The 17,151-nt window shown below is 40.2% G+C and overlaps 1 protein-coding gene and 1 non-coding gene across 2 annotated transcripts in view; both read left to right on the top strand.

Annotated features, from left to right (window-relative positions):
- LOC121179227 (receptor-type tyrosine-protein phosphatase gamma-like) overlaps positions 1 to 17,151 on the top strand; it is a 322,725-nt gene that overhangs the window by 82,077 nt on the left and 223,497 nt on the right. The window lies entirely within an intron of this gene.
- On the top strand, positions 11,850 to 11,922 carry trnak-uuu. The gene has a single exon. It is a non-coding gene; the product is annotated as a tRNA-Lys (tRNA).

The raw sequence follows: 17,151 nt of genomic DNA, 5'->3' as shown, positions 1-17,151 counted from the left end.
TCAGTTTTTCGGGAAATTATCATGACAAAATATGAAAAAAAAAATTAAAAAATAGCAGCATGTGACAAAGGAAAATTAAACTGTTCTAAGACATACAATGATATTGAAGGTGTGTTACCTGTGCCATCAGATGATGCTTAGAGCCACATCCAGCACTGGTGCTGAGATACTTATTGAAACAGTGAAGGCTCATGGGTATCTTAGTGTTTAGAGCAGAAAGTACATGAATTTTCAAAAACTCATTTATGGACAAATGACAACAGCTGACTCTGGTTTTCTACACAGAAAGAACTGTAGAGTAAATAACAAATAGTGAATTGTTTGCACTTCTGCTTCATATAGGATTTAAATGCCCGAAACTAAGCTTGGCCCGATGAGCAAATGTGGACGGTCGGTATCTAAAGCTAATTATACAAATGACTTATTCAAATTCTACTATATGCAGTTTTCTCATATAGTAATTACAACACTAATGAAGATTTATTGGTGCACTATCTATACTGTCATTCACTAATTATCGATATGAAGTGACGGTGCAATCAAGTGACATTGTAATCAGATGAATCAAAATGATGATTATGTGAATATAACTTTAATTATATTAACTGCGAGTCATTATGAGGCCGAGCCTCAAAGTTTTACTGCTCACATTAACCTCGTCGAAGCTCTGCTGGCCAAGCCTTTTCTTAAGACATGCAATATAAACCACATAATATACTATACAATCCTTACCGTGATATATGTTTCTCATTCCACATAATTACAAGTGCTTTGCCATATAGTTTTAAGAGGCCATCTTTTGCAATGGCCCGACTGTGTCAGTCTGAGGTCAAAGTGATTGACTCTCGCTCCTTGGCTGTTGGAAACACTGTATCATGTACGAGTGCCTGTTTTGAAAAACTTTATTTCATTTTTTCCCCCATTCACAATGAGAGTCACATGTCGGTATTAAAAATTCCCTGCCCCTCCATGTCTTATACCATTTATGCACGCACTCACACACACACATACACAATTGGAAATTAATTTTCAGACCTCCACAATGTCGAGGATCGCTATCGACGGGAAAGGCGAAACTAATTTGCGTGCTCCTTGTCGAGCTGTTTTGCCATTCCACACCAGCCACCATCAGAGAGCTCTCAGGCCTTTGTGCTGCAGCCTTGAAGTGGGTAAATGAAGATGGAAGCTGATGATATGTTTTACAGTCATTTTACTCATGAGGGAAAGCAATTTTATTAGCCTGACAGTAAGTGGTGTTTTTTTTTTTTTCCCCATCTGGAAATGTAAATGTCCATCTAATAGAACATTAAATTCACATTCAACTGTAAAAGCAAAGTTTGTTCACAGGTTTTGAAACACATGCCACTGGCTGATATATTTATTAGACCTGCCTTCTTTTTGAAAGTATTTTTATTTAAGAATAAATATATTTTCATAATATGTATTTGAATGCTCACATGCCCAGCTGTGGATTAATCTGCTTCTGAACCAACTGTCCAGCTGTTTTAGGATACTACTGGGCTTTTTGTAAGAATTAAACAATGCATTGTGAGCTGTTTGTGTTTTTTAGGGCCTCAGTAGGAACCAAAGGGTTTTGGGGGGGCTGACTGCATTAGACCATGTAGGGAAAACAGATGGACTGATGGTTGTAATCTTTTTTCTTTTAGAATTTGGTGCAAATGATAATAACATCAGTCTTATCTCAAGATAAAATTGAATGTACCAGCAGAAGAGGTTGACCACATATGTTACAGCTTTGTGAAAAAAGGACAGTCATTCTTATAGAAAAGCTTCATGATAGCTGTGTTATCTGGTGTCAGGTGGAAAGGGGATTACTGTGCATCAACTACAGACAGATCAAAGACCAGTTTAGCCTAGCTAAGCACAGACACTAAAAAAACTGCTAGCCTAGCTCCATTAAAAAAAAAAAAAAAAAAAAAAAATACAGGTTATCACAGCTCCGAAACAGTTCGATTCACATACTGTGTCTTGTTAATTTAAATCAGGCATGGGGGGGAGGGGGGGGGGGGGGGGTGTCGAGACCGACCCTCGGACTGCAGGATCCTCACATTTGCAGATGATGGAGTTTACATCATTACATCTGCCTATGCAGATGTTGATAGTTTTAGCTTTAGCCAGCAAGCTAGTTACCAGTTTGTCAAAGAGATAGAAAAAGGAATACAATCAGCAGTTGTTGGTCAGAAATAACTCCAGTGCTAATGGCTACTAAAATGTTTCACGCTTACGTTTCTGTTTCTCTTTGTGTAAAAGAAACAAGCTACCAGACGTAAATAAGACAAGTCACAGTGTCATTCAACTGTCCTCATCTGACTGTGAATGAGAAGGCAGACAAAAGAATTTCCCAAAATGCTTGAGTGTGTCTTTAACATCCCCCTTTCACAGACAACAAACCACTGTACTGTTCTTGCCACTCACTGACAGGCGGCTGCACATGCCTGTAACAGAGAGCGAGAATGAGAACCAGAAAAAGCTTTGCTTTGCTGCAGTATGCCAATTTTTTCTAAGTGGACTGTGGATTAAGAGGACAACAAGAACATTTTTTTTAAACAAGAGGGTCGCTGTTTACCCTCTGAGTGGTGATGTGAATCTTTTTATCTGTGAGATTTGGCAGCTGTTTAAAGAAAAAAAAGAAGATAAAAGATGAAAGAAAAAAAAGCATTTCAAGCATTTCCTGTTTAGTCTTGACCTTTTGGTGTCAGTTCTGAATCTTCCTACTGATCGTTGCTGCTACCGTTTGACACTTCAGTGAAAGAGAAATGCTTTTCTTAGAGAAGGTTCTTACTGTCAACACAGTCAACTTTACAGACATGTTCTACAGCTACACCTACAGCTAAATTGTTCCCCGTTTGTTGTAGTGTGATGCTTTAAGCTTAGTATCGAGGCTCCAGTTTGAGGAGGAAAAAATATATTTCTGTCCTACAGCTCGATGACTCTGCTCATTCTGCTGAAGTGCCACTAAATCCCTATCAGCTCTGGGGCTCTGTTCTGTAGCTAAGCATGACCTCTGACCTCTGTCTCCACTATGGAGGTCAAGTGAAAACACCAACCTCCCTCACAGAGATCCATACAGCATTTCAGGAAATTAAGAAACACAATCAGCTCAAAATCTCCTTCATGCTCACTGAGCTGCACCTTGGACATGTGTTGGTCTACTAAATAAATAAATACTTTAACCTACAAATGTATATCTGCAGTCACAGCTAGTCCATAATACACAGAAGTGAATCGTAATATATTCCAGCATGTTACATTCCATATTCTACTGTTGTTACATTGATGCTAAGATTAAAGCATATTGATTCTCTGCTGCCTTTAGCAGATAGAGTTGGTTGACATATAATTCATTTGTCAAATGTCCTGTATATACTGAAGAAAACAATTATTACATTATTTATTACTTACATTATTATTTATTAGACTATGCATTTCAAGTTGTGAAGTTCATAATATCAATAATATACAAATTAAACCAGTGTATATAGAGAAACTATAACTGCACAAGCAATGAAGGAATTTGCAGATCCTTGATTTGCTGCATCATAAATCCCATTCTGATTTGTTTCTTTATATTCCTGAAACTTAATGATTTGTGATAAATCATTAGGTTTTTTTTGTACATTGAACTAATACCACATTCAAACCAACACAATAACACAAGTCAAATCTATGTCTGGCCAGTGTTTTTCGCCTGTCCCTCCTCCTAATCTGGGTAGGAAGCAGAGCAGACTGTACTTGGGGTTGATGACCTGGCAACTCTATCAGGAAATTATCTCAATGATGTTCACATTTAAAAGCCATTTAACAGATGCCCCAAAGGGTGATGGAGAGATGGTGTGTAGCTATGTGTTGCTGGTCAAGTAAATTAGAACTAAATTTTCTAGTTCTAGCAATCTAGCAGAAGTGCGTGGAACTACATTGCAAACTGAAGTCTCAGTGAGTCTCACCTGTGACAGCAATTTCACAAATAGGTTTAATCTGTGCCTGTGTATGTAAAAGGGATATAGGGGTATAGACAACATAACCACCGTACAAGATCTGTTCCAGCAATTACAATCACTAAACATGTGATCAAACAGGGATCACATGACTCAAAGCCTGACAAAGCTTTGGGCGTCAACTCTATAACACCAGTTTATGTGATACCAAGTTAGAGAAACATACACTATGTGGCTAAAGGTATACACACCAGATAAAGTGAACCAGTTACTGTGTTGAATCAGTGGTAAATTTACATATGACCGTTTCAACCGTGGGTTTGGGGGTGTATGTAATATCTTTGTTTCTGTAGAACGCATGAAAATAAAACATGCAACAAACCATGTATGTCCAAATCACAATAACATCTCATGGCTAAACCAGAGGCAAAAACACAATGGACCAACATGTCATTGTGAGCCAGGCCTTTATCACTCAGTATCAGTGTTCGACCTCACTAATGCTTCTGTGGCTGAATGGGAGCAAATCCCTGCAACCGGGTTAAAAAAACCTGGTAGAAAGCCTGGAACCAGAACAGTGGAGGCTGTTACAGCAGCAGAATCATGCCTATTCTGGACTGTCATGAGTGTAATTTTTGGGTGTCCACATATTTTTGGCTTTGTATTTCAAGTATGTGTCACTTATATTCTTCCCCTTTGTTTCTATAGTCAATCAATCAATCAATCAATCAATCAATCAATCAATCAAATACAGTGACAAAACCAGCTATGAACTGCAGGAGCACCAGTTCTGCTCGGATCAGATGAACACATTCAGAGGACACGGGGGACAAAGAAAGCTCCTCTCAATCAACCTTGTCACTTCTACACTGCCGCTGTCATCACATAAATGCCTATAGCTGTGTATGTGTGCGCACAGTCCTGTGTTTGTGTGTGTGTGTGTATGGTGATTAAATGAAGGGCAGCAACCAATTGAGCTGTCTGTGCGAGGTGTGAGGGGTGATGCATTATAGGAGTACTCTCCATGATTGCGTCAGTGGCTGTGTGTCTAATGTAAGATCAAACCAGACTCGCACTCTGGGAAAAAAAAAAAAAAAAAAAAAAGGCATCGATTTGATGCCCTCACAGCCATCATAATATTTCCACACCTCTCAAGTAGTCCTTGAGTAGCCTTGGCATCTATTGAGGACTTGGGAGGATAATATCCATCAAGTGTATATATCAGGTAAAGCCAGCTCTTCTGCGGGTCGAGTAGCAGCTAAAAATAGGTCTGTCATTCAGCTGCTGGCACTAGCTTTTGAAAAATGCTGTGACACCCTCTGTTTCGAACAACAAGTCACTGTCAGTGGTAGTTTGCAGTGTCTGCAAAGAGCCAAAGCTTTTTTTTTTTTGGGACCCTTTGATACAGAAGTGGCTAAATTTTAAAGCCATCTGAGTCTGAGTCTTTTGTCTGGCTTTTGCTGAATAATTAATCAAGAAGAGATTCAGCTGTATCACTATACATGGTGTGTTAACAATAGTAGTGCTTTTTGTCTTTCCAGTTTAGTCATAAATTTATCATGTGAATTTGGGGCGAAACAGTGTTTTATGTTCTTGTTTGAAAACGGCCACGGCAGCTACAAATTGGTTCTATTGAAATAGACACGTTTCAAACCAGAGAACACTTCCATTTGCTGTAAGCCCAACTTCACTTTGGGCCCTGAACCCAAGCCTGAGAAGTTGAGATAGTAAACTTGTATGTTAATTTACTGCCAAATGAGCACATGGTATGTTAGCATAATTATGAATCCACTTTCTTGTTGGGGTACAAGGGAAGGCAGAGTATCCTTAAGCATTGTAGAATGAAAAAACAATTTACAAATTAGATGCCCAGTGAAACATGAAAACTGATGGAGCTATGTTAGCAGCTATGTAGCCTCTGGTCACTTGTACTTTTCCCACTGTAAATTCATTTGTGAAAGTTTTCGTGCAGTGATAAATTCAGATTTCCATGACACATAAAATCAGTCGTTTCCATAATGATATACAAGATGTCCCGGCTCTTTGGTACAATAGAATAAAGAGATGCTTGTATCTATTAACTGTAATTCTTTGGAGTCTTCCTCCTGATCATCAGGGCCACACGCACACACACCACAGGGACTAGAATAAAGGTTCTTTAAAATGTTCCCAGTTTCCAGAGGCCTGTATGGCCTAGTTTCAAGCTCGCAAATACTGAAACTCTCAGAAATAAACTCATTTTATAAACAGGAGAAAAGTAAGACTGAATGAATCAAGTTTTAAACAGAAAGGGATTCAGGACAATAGTGATTGTACCAGCTCATAAAATCACAGCAGCTCAGAGGCTCAGAGGGGAATTGCTGCTTTTGGAGCTTCGTGAATCAAAATAAATTAAACATTTAATATAAAAAAAAAAAGGATATGGGTAAAACATTGTAAGAAGTAGGGATTTTTTTTTTTTTTTTAGAATGGAGGGACAGTAATGTCCCATAATGCACTGTTTAGTGTGTTGGCCCACTTTGCACCTCCAGACATCTTCAGGACTCAGTCTGCAAAAGCAGAGCTCTCTGACGTCTCAGGCCATGTGAAGTATTTTGATGCGTGTTGTTTTCCGAGGAGGGAGGCAGAGTTCAGTGGTGATGGCAACACCAGCGACACGGATGGAGATTTAGAACAGAAATGTGTTTTGGTGGGAGACGGAGAGGAAGAGGCAGGGGGGGATACAGAAATGGAGATGAACTGATAAATATGACAAAAGTGTGGAAAATTGAGCTTCTGTGACTGGAACTAAAAGGAGGTGCCGTATTAAGGTGCGTGGAATGAGAAAAATAAGTGACACAGAAACCCCTGAACAGGTATGAGGACAGAGGGACACAGCTGACCTGGGTGGATGCTGTGATCAGATGAGTGACTGAGAGAATGAAGAACAAATTTAACTTTTGTGACTTTATCATCCGGAAACTGTGTCGTCATGAAATGTCCTCCAGCAACAGGTTTGTTCAGCAGTTTTATTTTATAGTCTTTGTCCTTCGATAACTTCACATTATCATACATTGGGATCAAAATTATAACTTCTTAAGAACACACTGTTATAGTAATTGTGATGGAGCTTCAGACAACCCCTCATTAAACAGGTGCTCAGTTCCTACACACTTATTCTTTTGAATGTGTTAATCAGCTAAAGTATTTTCAGAAATCGTTTTTGTTTGCCATGCTTCTCGGTTAATGAGGGCAGGAAGAATCTACGTCACTCTACAGTGATGTGTACGTTTGTAGACAAACAACAGACACACATGTTCAGTAAGAGAAGAACGGCATCTGCACTGGTTCAACACTTTAGTAGCTTTTCTGCAGCTTTTGATCATGTGACATGATCAGACGTACATTATCATTTTAAAGTGGGCGTGACAGTCAGATTCTTTGTTTTGGAAAATGTAAATGATCCAACAAGCTCTTTATGTAATTACGCTGAGGCCTTTAGCATAGCATTATGCTTAACTGCCATTATATCATCAAATGAATTACAATATGGTGAGAAATCTTTGATACAGATGAAGAAAATTCATCCCCCAAGCGACAGCAGTGCTGTCCCAGAGCATCAGAAATGTTGCACTGAAGTTACACAGTAAAACAGACGACAAACAGAAGCTCAAGTTAAGAAATGCATGAAAAGAAGGTATGTGTTCATGCCCCGCCTCACACCAGTGTCAGCACTGAGACTGTGCAAAGAAAAGTTTTCTGTTATGTGCAGTTCCGCCTGTTCAAAATACTGATTCCTTTTGTAGTTTCACTTACAAAGTCGATAGATTTAATGTGACTGTCAAATAAGAGATTTGAACAATACGTGTTCTGTCTGATATGTTTCAAAAACAGAATCAAGACAGGCTCATATATCCCTAAAATGCATTGTTGTAAAGCAGAATAAAATTTGCATGGTGACTCCATCTTTTCCTGTCACTGTCAGGGTCTGTGTGTGTGTGTGTGTGTGAAACCCTCATTTGCTGCTGCTCAGACACTTTTGGATTTCACTTAATTTTCACTTCCTCATTGGAGAACAATCCTTTCCACAGTCCAAATACCAGTCACATCTTTATTTAGGCTAATTAAAGTCAATTTACATCATCTACTTTCCATCCTTAAGTTTGCAGTTTACTAAATCAACCTGCTTAGGAAACTTTGACCTAAGTCATGGATGGATCTGTACGTAGACACCACCCCCCACTGTAGATAGAAATTCTATTAATTCTCATTCTCTTCTTCACTTTCTTGGTCCCACCCTCTGTCTCGTCTTTGTTTCCTCCGTGTGTGCTAATAAATTCACTGGCAGCGTGCCACTGTGAAACATTAGGTGAGAACATGGGGAAGGAAGCCTGACAGGGGGGTGAACACCAATGAGACAATGTGAAAATAAGAATGAAAGGGGTGAAGACACGTTGACGGCAAGTGAGGATGTTTTAATTGATTGGGATGTGTTTAATTCTGACTGACTTCTGATTCTGACCTACATCTGAATTCTGTCACAGATTGTTATTTCCCCCCATTGTAAAACCAGTAGTTAAGTTTTCTAACTCTGGGATGTGCTGAAATACTTAATTACTGGTATTTTAGAGTCCTCTCATTGTCTTCTCATTAACTACAACAGAAAACTGCAGTTAATTCAGAATGTTCTGTCAAGCTTTTGAGCTCTTAGCTCTCCATGGACAACCTACGTCTCGTAGAACTGATCTTCGACTAAGACTGAAGTTCTCATTATACATTACAAACAGATACACAGCAGAGTGGAGCAAGACATGGACTCCATCTCTCCGCACACAGGACCCACCACCACCTGCCATCCACCCAGCATATAAAGACACCAACACCAACCACTGTGAATAGAAAAGGGGTGAGAAGGGGAAGAAGGGCTGCTATGTATTTACATTATGTACAGTAGTTAATCGTTTCCTTTACACAGTTCTCCAGAAAGTCTGTATGAGTATTATTACTTTATCACACCCCAAAACAAAATAACAATAAACCAAACATCACTCCAGTCCTTTCCAACCTCCCCCCTCTCCTCAGTGTGTTTGGTTTGCCCCAGCAGGGCTGATTGAACACACCAGGTCCTTGTCAAACACTCTCATGGACACGCCTCCAGAAACAAACCAACAAGCACAGCACACACAAAAAAAAAAAGTCTGCTGAAAATCAGTGAGACTAATGCATCAATTAACTGAACAGGATCCATTTTTAGCTTATTAGCACATTCAAAAGATCCACTGAACAAATAACTGAAATGAATACTTGGTGTCTGAGTACATGCATGAATCTGGGAATGTGTGTGTAGGAACTGTGTTTAGTGAGGGGTACACCCTGACCAGCTCTCCAGTCTATCACAGGGCTGACATATAGAGACAAACAACCATTCACACTCACATTCACACCTGTGGACAATTTAGAGTCACTAAGTAACCTAATCTGCATGTGTTTGGACTGTGGAAGGAAGCTTGAGAACCTGGAGGGTCCTCACTGGTGGATTTGAATCCAGAACCTTATTACTGTGAGGCAACAGCGTCGCCCTGAACAAAAAGATGAACATATTAATACCTGGAACAAGGTTTATACGTGAAAAGACCCATCACACGTACCCACTAAAGGATCCCTGCTTCTTTCATTTTTTCAACACCTCCAAAGTGAGAAATCAGGGGCTTTTGACATGAAGGCAGTTTAAACAGCAGGCCTGAAGTATGGTGCTTAACTAATGTATTCTGTGTAATCATTGTGTTCTTCTCCTCAATAAATAACTATTTTCAGTCCCTTGAATAGGGATTTACATTAATTAAGGGGAACATAATGTAAATGGAACACGTGGTCTGCAGAGATGGTTAGATAAATATCTGTTCTGCATGTCTTTTTTTTTTTCTATCACTGTCTTCCAGCTCTTGCTTGTGTGTGTGCATGTGTGTGTGTGTGTGTGTGTGTAGATTAATAAGTATGCTGCGACGAGTCTGCAGCTGTAATGGAATGACCCAGCACTGCTGACAGCACACTCCACTAAAATGGGGCCCTGTGCACATCTGCCACTGTAGCCCTGCCACATAATTGTTCAATTTACTGTACAGCCAATATCCCTGTGCTGTAATTGAATATGACTTTGTCCTGTTTGAGTAATCTCTTTGCTTCATGCTGCGACCCCTCGCTGGGGGTGGGGGAGAGAGAGAGAGAGAGAGAGAGAGAGAGAGAAAGGTGAGAGTGAGAGCGAAAGAGAGAGATGAGAGTGAGAGGTGAGTAAAAGGCATCTTGTGTAGATAAAGCATGTAGGTCACATTGAGCTGCTGGGCTTCTGGCAATGAGATCTTTGCTGTTGACATCATTTCTCTGCTATACAACCATCAGAGAGAGGGAGAGAGAGAGAGAGAGAGAGAGAGAGAGAGAGAGAGAGAGAGAGAGAGAGAGAGATTTATTCTCAGTAAAAACAAATATCTTTATTACATCAAATCTGACTCACATCCAAAGAACACAGGCGACTTAACATCACTTCAAAGTTATATGATATCAGTCCTGGTTGATTCGGTGACAGCTGCAGTGACTGGTTACTGTTACTGGTTCCAGCAGTAGTTCCCGCAGTCCTGTTTACATCTCAGCCAAATAAACCACGGGGCTAACAGGATTCAGAGCGTCACTTTTAAAGAAGTCTAAATAAGAGAGTCAACAACAGGTACTCTTTCAAATGCTCAGCACGGTCTCTTGTCTTGTCCCCATCATGTCCATGCATGGTGTCTGTGAATCCCTTATGCAAGTGTAGACAATTTGATGTTCGTATGGGGAAAAGCAGTCTCCACCAGTAAAAATCAAAACTACTGGTTAGAGAGGCCATAGAAGATATAAATAAGCTGAGAGGCTGTTTCTGAACATGCCAAGTAGCATCAAAGATGGGACTGGATATTATCCCTGCACTGTAACAGAATATGACTTTGTCCTGTCTGTCCTCTGTCCTCCTGTCTGTTAAATTGGAAGGAAGTATGCAAACAAATGGAATTAGTAATAAAGAAAGAAAGAAAGAAAGAAAGTTAAATGTTAAACATCAATGAAAAACAAACAGGCAGAAACAAACCGTCTTCACATAACAAACTTTAAAGCTGCATCCAGTGATGTTGTTTCTATTTGGGGGCAGTGTGCCGAGCTGTAAACAGAACACTGACTCATTTTACAAAGTTGATATAGGAAATATGTATGCAAGCAGCTGCCTATTTCCACATCCATCAGACACACAGTAATATAAAAATTGCGTGGTCACCTGTGGAATGTAAGGCCCTCATTAACTCTCCTTTACGCTCTGTTTTCCTCACCACCAGCTTCTAACTTTCAGCATTGCACAACAGCATTTTTTTCAACACTTTTTATATGGAAGGAAATCTACATTATGTCATAAAAATAGATTTCAGTCTCATCTGTCATTTATTGTTCTTTGATGATGATTTTCTCATCATTGCTCTCTTCTTCTTGTCACCTCGTTCAGCTCTAACCTCGTTTCCTCTCTTTCCGAGAGGACGCTGACCTTTGGTGGTGGCTGGGATGGACAGACGGACATGGAGGGCAGAGAGAGTTGTTTATTTTGCTAGAGGACGCCACGCACACTCACACACATGCACACACACACACACACACACACACACACACACACACACACACACACACACACACATAATGAACTACATAAATAGGACTGTAGTTCCCTGGGCTATATTAGATAGATTATGTAGCTGTAATCTATTGAAAAAAAAAAATTCACATCATTTCAGATAAACATCATCAGACATAATGTGAAAAAGAAATCACATCTTTTCATTTGTGAGTGGAGTTGTGGCCAATGTCATGTCACTAGTCACTAGTTTTGCCAAATGCCTTGTGAGAGCCTGGATAGCTCAGTCGGTAGAGCATCAGACTTTTAATCTGAGGGTCCAGGGTTCAAGTCCCTGTTCAGGCGTGAGAAGTTTTAAGCAGATCCAGGTATAAGTGAAATGGTCCACCAAGATAACTCCTGGACTTTTCTGTTGCTGAGCAACGCACAAGAATTCCTATGTGCCCAGACTGAGTGTACGTGTACAAATGAAAAATAAAGTTCTTGATTCTGTGGTCCATTGTGTGTTTCAGGTGGTTTGTGTCAACGTCAAAAGACAAAAATGAGGAAGTTGCATTTACTGTACTGAGTGATTTTGTTGAGGTTGTCATCAGTCAGTGGAAAATATGTAGCATGAGTTGGACCGAGTGTGTGCGTGTTGTTGTTGTTTCTGGCAGATATAAAAGGTCAGCCCTGGCTGGCATTGGAGTCCTTGTGAACATGAGATGTGATTTAGTGGAAATGTTGGCAGCTGATTTGATCCTCTCAGCTAAAGGTGCTAACATTTTAGCATCAATAAATCATTAGCACATTAATTTTCACACATCAGTATGATTAGTGTTAGCAAATGAGGCCACTAATGTGGAGACTGTCAGCTCTATACTGCTGCATCTTTCTGTACCACTGTGACTGGGTGAGTGTTAGCACCATCATCATCATCATCATTACAATCACTGATTTTCAAATTTTACTTTACTTACTTATTTTACTTGATTTAGTTCTTTCTTTTTAAGAAACGCTCTTAATTTTGAAATTAAGAGCGTATAAAAGAACAATGTCACATTTTACGTGTGGACTGATAAACAGTATTTTAATCATATCCAAGTGAAACTGTAATTGAATCTATAACAAAGTACTGTACAGTTATTAATATTTCGATGCACGAACATCATCTCCATATAAAGTAGTAATTCCAGCCATTGCTTCAGTTTCAGTGTTTCCCTCTTAAATCCACCTGTTATTGTAGCTGCACAAAGCTGAGCTAAGTAACTAAAAATAATTGCACCAATCAGCAGAGACTAGTTTGCGATTTTAAAGCTTCATTAAGCAAGATAATTGATTGGGCGTAGACCAAAAATACTTGAACATCCTAACTGGTTCAACTGGTATCCTGGTTCACTGGCTGGAATCTGACAGAACCTTCATATGGAACCACCGTGGTTAATTGTTTATCACTGTAGGGCTCGCTAACTCAGGAAACGGTCCTGTGAGTCGTATCAGACGGAGGGGATGAGTCTCCTCTGTGGTCGTTTAGGTTGGAGGACTTGTTGCCACTTGTACGTTCATGTGCCTGGGGGGCGAAGGCGCAATCAGTCCAGTCAGATTCTCAACTAGCCTGCCTCCCCCGTGCCCCAGTCACCCAACCTCCCCCTCAAACAGCAGCACCTCCTTGCTGCAGGCAGAGGAGAATGGATTAGCTGAAAAAGCTGGCATTTCTGATTATGGTTTATTTAGAGCAAGCGGCGTGTACTCTGGGACCATTCTTCATCACTATGCACTGATAATATCCAGCCACCACACACAGCGATACACTCGGGGGACTGCGTGTGTGTGCGTGCGGGTTGTACTTTATCTAATGCCTCCCCTCGCAGCGCTGCGTGTGTGCATGTCGGCCCGAGAAGATCCAGCGCTGCTGTGTATTGGGAACGAGAGTCGTTCTCTCCCGTTTGTGAATTAATTTTCTATGAGCTGAGAGTTGGATTTGAACTTAATAGGGACTTAGATGTACACTCCTCCTCCCCGTCTCTTTTTATTCCACATCCGTAATGCCGCACATCACTCGCAAACTTGTGTGTGCGCGTGTCTGTGTGTGTGTGTGTGTGTGTATGCTCATTTCTTGCTCCTTGACTAATAGCAAGCCAGGCTACGCCCTAGGCCTCCTGTCTCATCCATCTGAGCATGTGTATCTGTGTGTAGAAAACTGTGTGTGTGTGTGTGAGAGAGAGATAGCAGGCTGCGGCAGGACGCTCTGTCTCATTTATCTGCTGTTGACGTTGAGTGTGATTTCCTGTGTTGAAGGGAAGCGATGCCCCCGCTTATTAATTATGTCTGAAATATTAAAAAGACTCCATCAAACATAAATTATTAATTCATTTGGCCAAGATCATCTCAGCTAAAGATTTCCCAGACTTGTCATTCATCATATGACGAGGCTGTGACAACATTGCAGAAGTGAGGGGCAGGGTGTTATATCCCTGTAAACACACTGTGTGAGTGTGTGTGTGTGTGTTTGATAGAGTGTGAGAAATTGCTTCTCTGTGTGCAGTACAGTCTCTCTTTAGAAGGCCTTTTGATTCACTGTTGGCTCTATTTTAATTTGCAAATTTTTCTTTTTGACCTTGATAATACGTCTAAAATACTGTCAGCTAGGAAATATTTGTGGATCCATGATACGATTCTGAAAACACGTTCTTATTTGAAGGTCTTAAAGGAAGCGTTTGAAATATTATAATGTGATTTTCTGCTGAAAGTCAGATCACTGATATACTTTTCTTTGTGTGTATGTCCAGAACAGAGACACGTCTAGGACGTGTTTTGCCGAGTTTTGCACAGAGACCAGAAGCAGAGGCTTGGTCAAAAAAATATATATACAAATATACTTTTGTACTACATACAAAAATGAATCCATTGGAAAGGCAAATCTCAAAGGCAGAGACAGACAAAAATATTTTTGTGTGAGGCCCAATGAAATAATTACTGATGATTATTAAGACATGATAAGATCAAAAAGTATATAAAATGTGTCATCGTGTCATAGGCAGGGCACTGAAACCTCACTTAAATTAGGTGATTAGCATCAGCTGCTTCATTCATGCTTCACCAGCAGTGGCTCACTCAGTGGCTGCTGCTTCTGTGGTAATATCCAGTCCTATTCATACAGGTGTGCAGCTCCCTCCACCACTCCAGCCTCCTCCTTCCGTGCTAAGCTCCTGCTGTTGGTGGATTTTCTAAAATACAGTGTTGGTGTTGAGAAGGAGCGATGAGGATTTTTGTCAGACCAAACTTTTTACTGATGAAAGGTGAGAGGAGTGTAAACTGAAATCGATTCCTCCACAATCTGCCTCGTGCAGAAATCAGTCTGATTGAACTTTGACCTGCAAAACGACAAAGCTCTTTAATGTCCATCTGATTTTAGAGAGCAGGTGTTCAGGAAATAAATTGCAATTATTTATAACCTGCATGACATGTAAAAATTACTTTAATTAACAAAAAGGGTATAGAATTGTTTATTCGTGGGATTCTGTTGTTAGCTCATGCTCACATCCCCACCCACACTATTTACTGCCCTGACTGCAGATATATCTGTGTCTCGCTAAACTTTATTGGACTTTATTGCCCATAACAAATAAAAAAATAAACTCATATTTATCCTTTTATCTTCTACAGACCGATATTTCTTCCCATTAGTATCACCTGTATTAATCAGAAACAGGTCGTCTCAGATGCAGGGCCCCTGCAGGCGTTTTTTTTTCTTGCTGTCGTAAGCAGAGTTTTATTTGCTTTTTTATGATCTCTTAATGGAGATCGTAGCTCATCCAAGCTTTTTGCTGAGGCTTCAGGTATAATCTGAACGCCTCGTGTTTCTCTTTGACATGCAAATGACGTACATTGTCCTAAAGCAGACGTGTTTTTAAGGCACAGACACAGATTCTTTTTCATTACTAATATGAATGAAGCTCATGTGATGGTTGTGTGTTCAAATATTTAATCAAGAGCACAATCCTCAAGTGCTGAGGAGCATAAACATGACAAACATTTAATGATTTTGCAGTTGCTACAAGAATATAATGAATTGCAAAAGCAGATGTTGAAGAAAACCCAACAAAAATCCTTTGCCACTGAACATTTTACAGTAAAAACGTTTCTCATAAAATCGATGAAAAGCGTCTGGGCGACATGAAGTTTCTCTCAAAAATATTTCTTGTTGCAGATGAATTGTACCAGTTTCATCTTCCAATTTGTTTCAGTTTGCAAGTAAAGGAATTAGAGTAGAACCTGATTGTCCTCAGGACGGCTGGAGTCTTTCAAAGATCATTTTCAGTGTCTTTTTTTGTGTTATACTGAAATCCATAGTTTGTTGTCTTGGTTTTCATATGTCTCAGCACTTTCCAGCTTCCTGCTGCAGGCCTGTAATGTCGATCTACACCCTATGGTGAGCACAGCTCATACTGCTGATCACTTGTAGAGAGCCCAAGTACAGCAAGACTATCAGTGTGTGTTGTGTTGTAGAATGAATGCTACAATTCGTATAAGGAGCTGAGAGTTTACACATCAGCTTTTTTTAGGTTTCAGACCAGGAGAAGCTTATGAAATCATGGAATAGATGCTGCCATGCCAAGTTTTTTTTATTTATTTATTTATTTTTTATTTGAGGCGTCAGACACTGATTTTGAGATCAGAGTGAGGCCTCTCACTTCCACATCTGAGCCAAACTGGGCCTGTTCTCCTGGATATCACTTATCTGCTGTGTCTGACATGGCAGCTATGATGATGAGACAAGTGCCCCATCACTCACCATTTAGTGCTGTGGAGACACACAGGAGGTGTGTGTGTGTGTGTGTGTGTGTGTGTGTGTGTGTGTGTGTGTGTGTGTGTGTGTGTATGTGTATGTGTGTGTGAGTGTTCATGTGCGCACATGTGTGTGTATGTATGTCTGCGAGTGTGTTGGGGCAACCTGAATCAGGCTAAGGTCAATGAGAGTTTGAAGCTGTCCTCTGTATCTCTCCTCTATCCTTTTCTTCCAATTCCTTTTCCCGTCCACATCCTAATCCATCTGTTGTGTGTGTGTGTGTGTGTGTTACCATGGCACCATCAAACCTACCCATTTCCCCTTTTTCTTCATTGCCACACTGAAGTGCGTGCACACAGTTACACACAGACACGCACACACTACACACCACAATCACCTTTTAATTCCCTGTGATGTATTACTCTGGCAGGAACCAATTTTAGCACCCAGAATTGGGCCTTAAATCACCAAATCACCTCCTTTCACCCATCCAGCCATCTATCAACCTGCTTCAGCTTAACCCAACAAAAGGAAAAAGCAAAACACAACAAAACAACAAACAAACAAAAAAAAAACACACATCAATTTATCAGCAATGTAAATAAATTAGTATTGTGATGGCTAGAATAAATGTTGGATTGACAGTGATTGAAGGATTTGTTTTAGCAGTGATGGATGACAGTTGTGTTGCTGCCAAGGCATGAAGCTTTGCTGCCAGTTGGCTTTGAAGTGTGCGAGTGTGTGTGTGCGTGTGATAATGCATGTGTGTCTACGTATATCTTTTAAGAGGCTTATTTCTCCTTGTG

This window comes from Toxotes jaculatrix, chromosome 3 (assembly GCF_017976425.1).
Source record: "Toxotes jaculatrix isolate fToxJac2 chromosome 3, fToxJac2.pri, whole genome shotgun sequence".
Taxonomy (NCBI): Eukaryota; Metazoa; Chordata; class Actinopteri; family Toxotidae; genus Toxotes; species Toxotes jaculatrix.
This window is presented reverse-complemented; position numbering and strand designations above follow the sequence as displayed.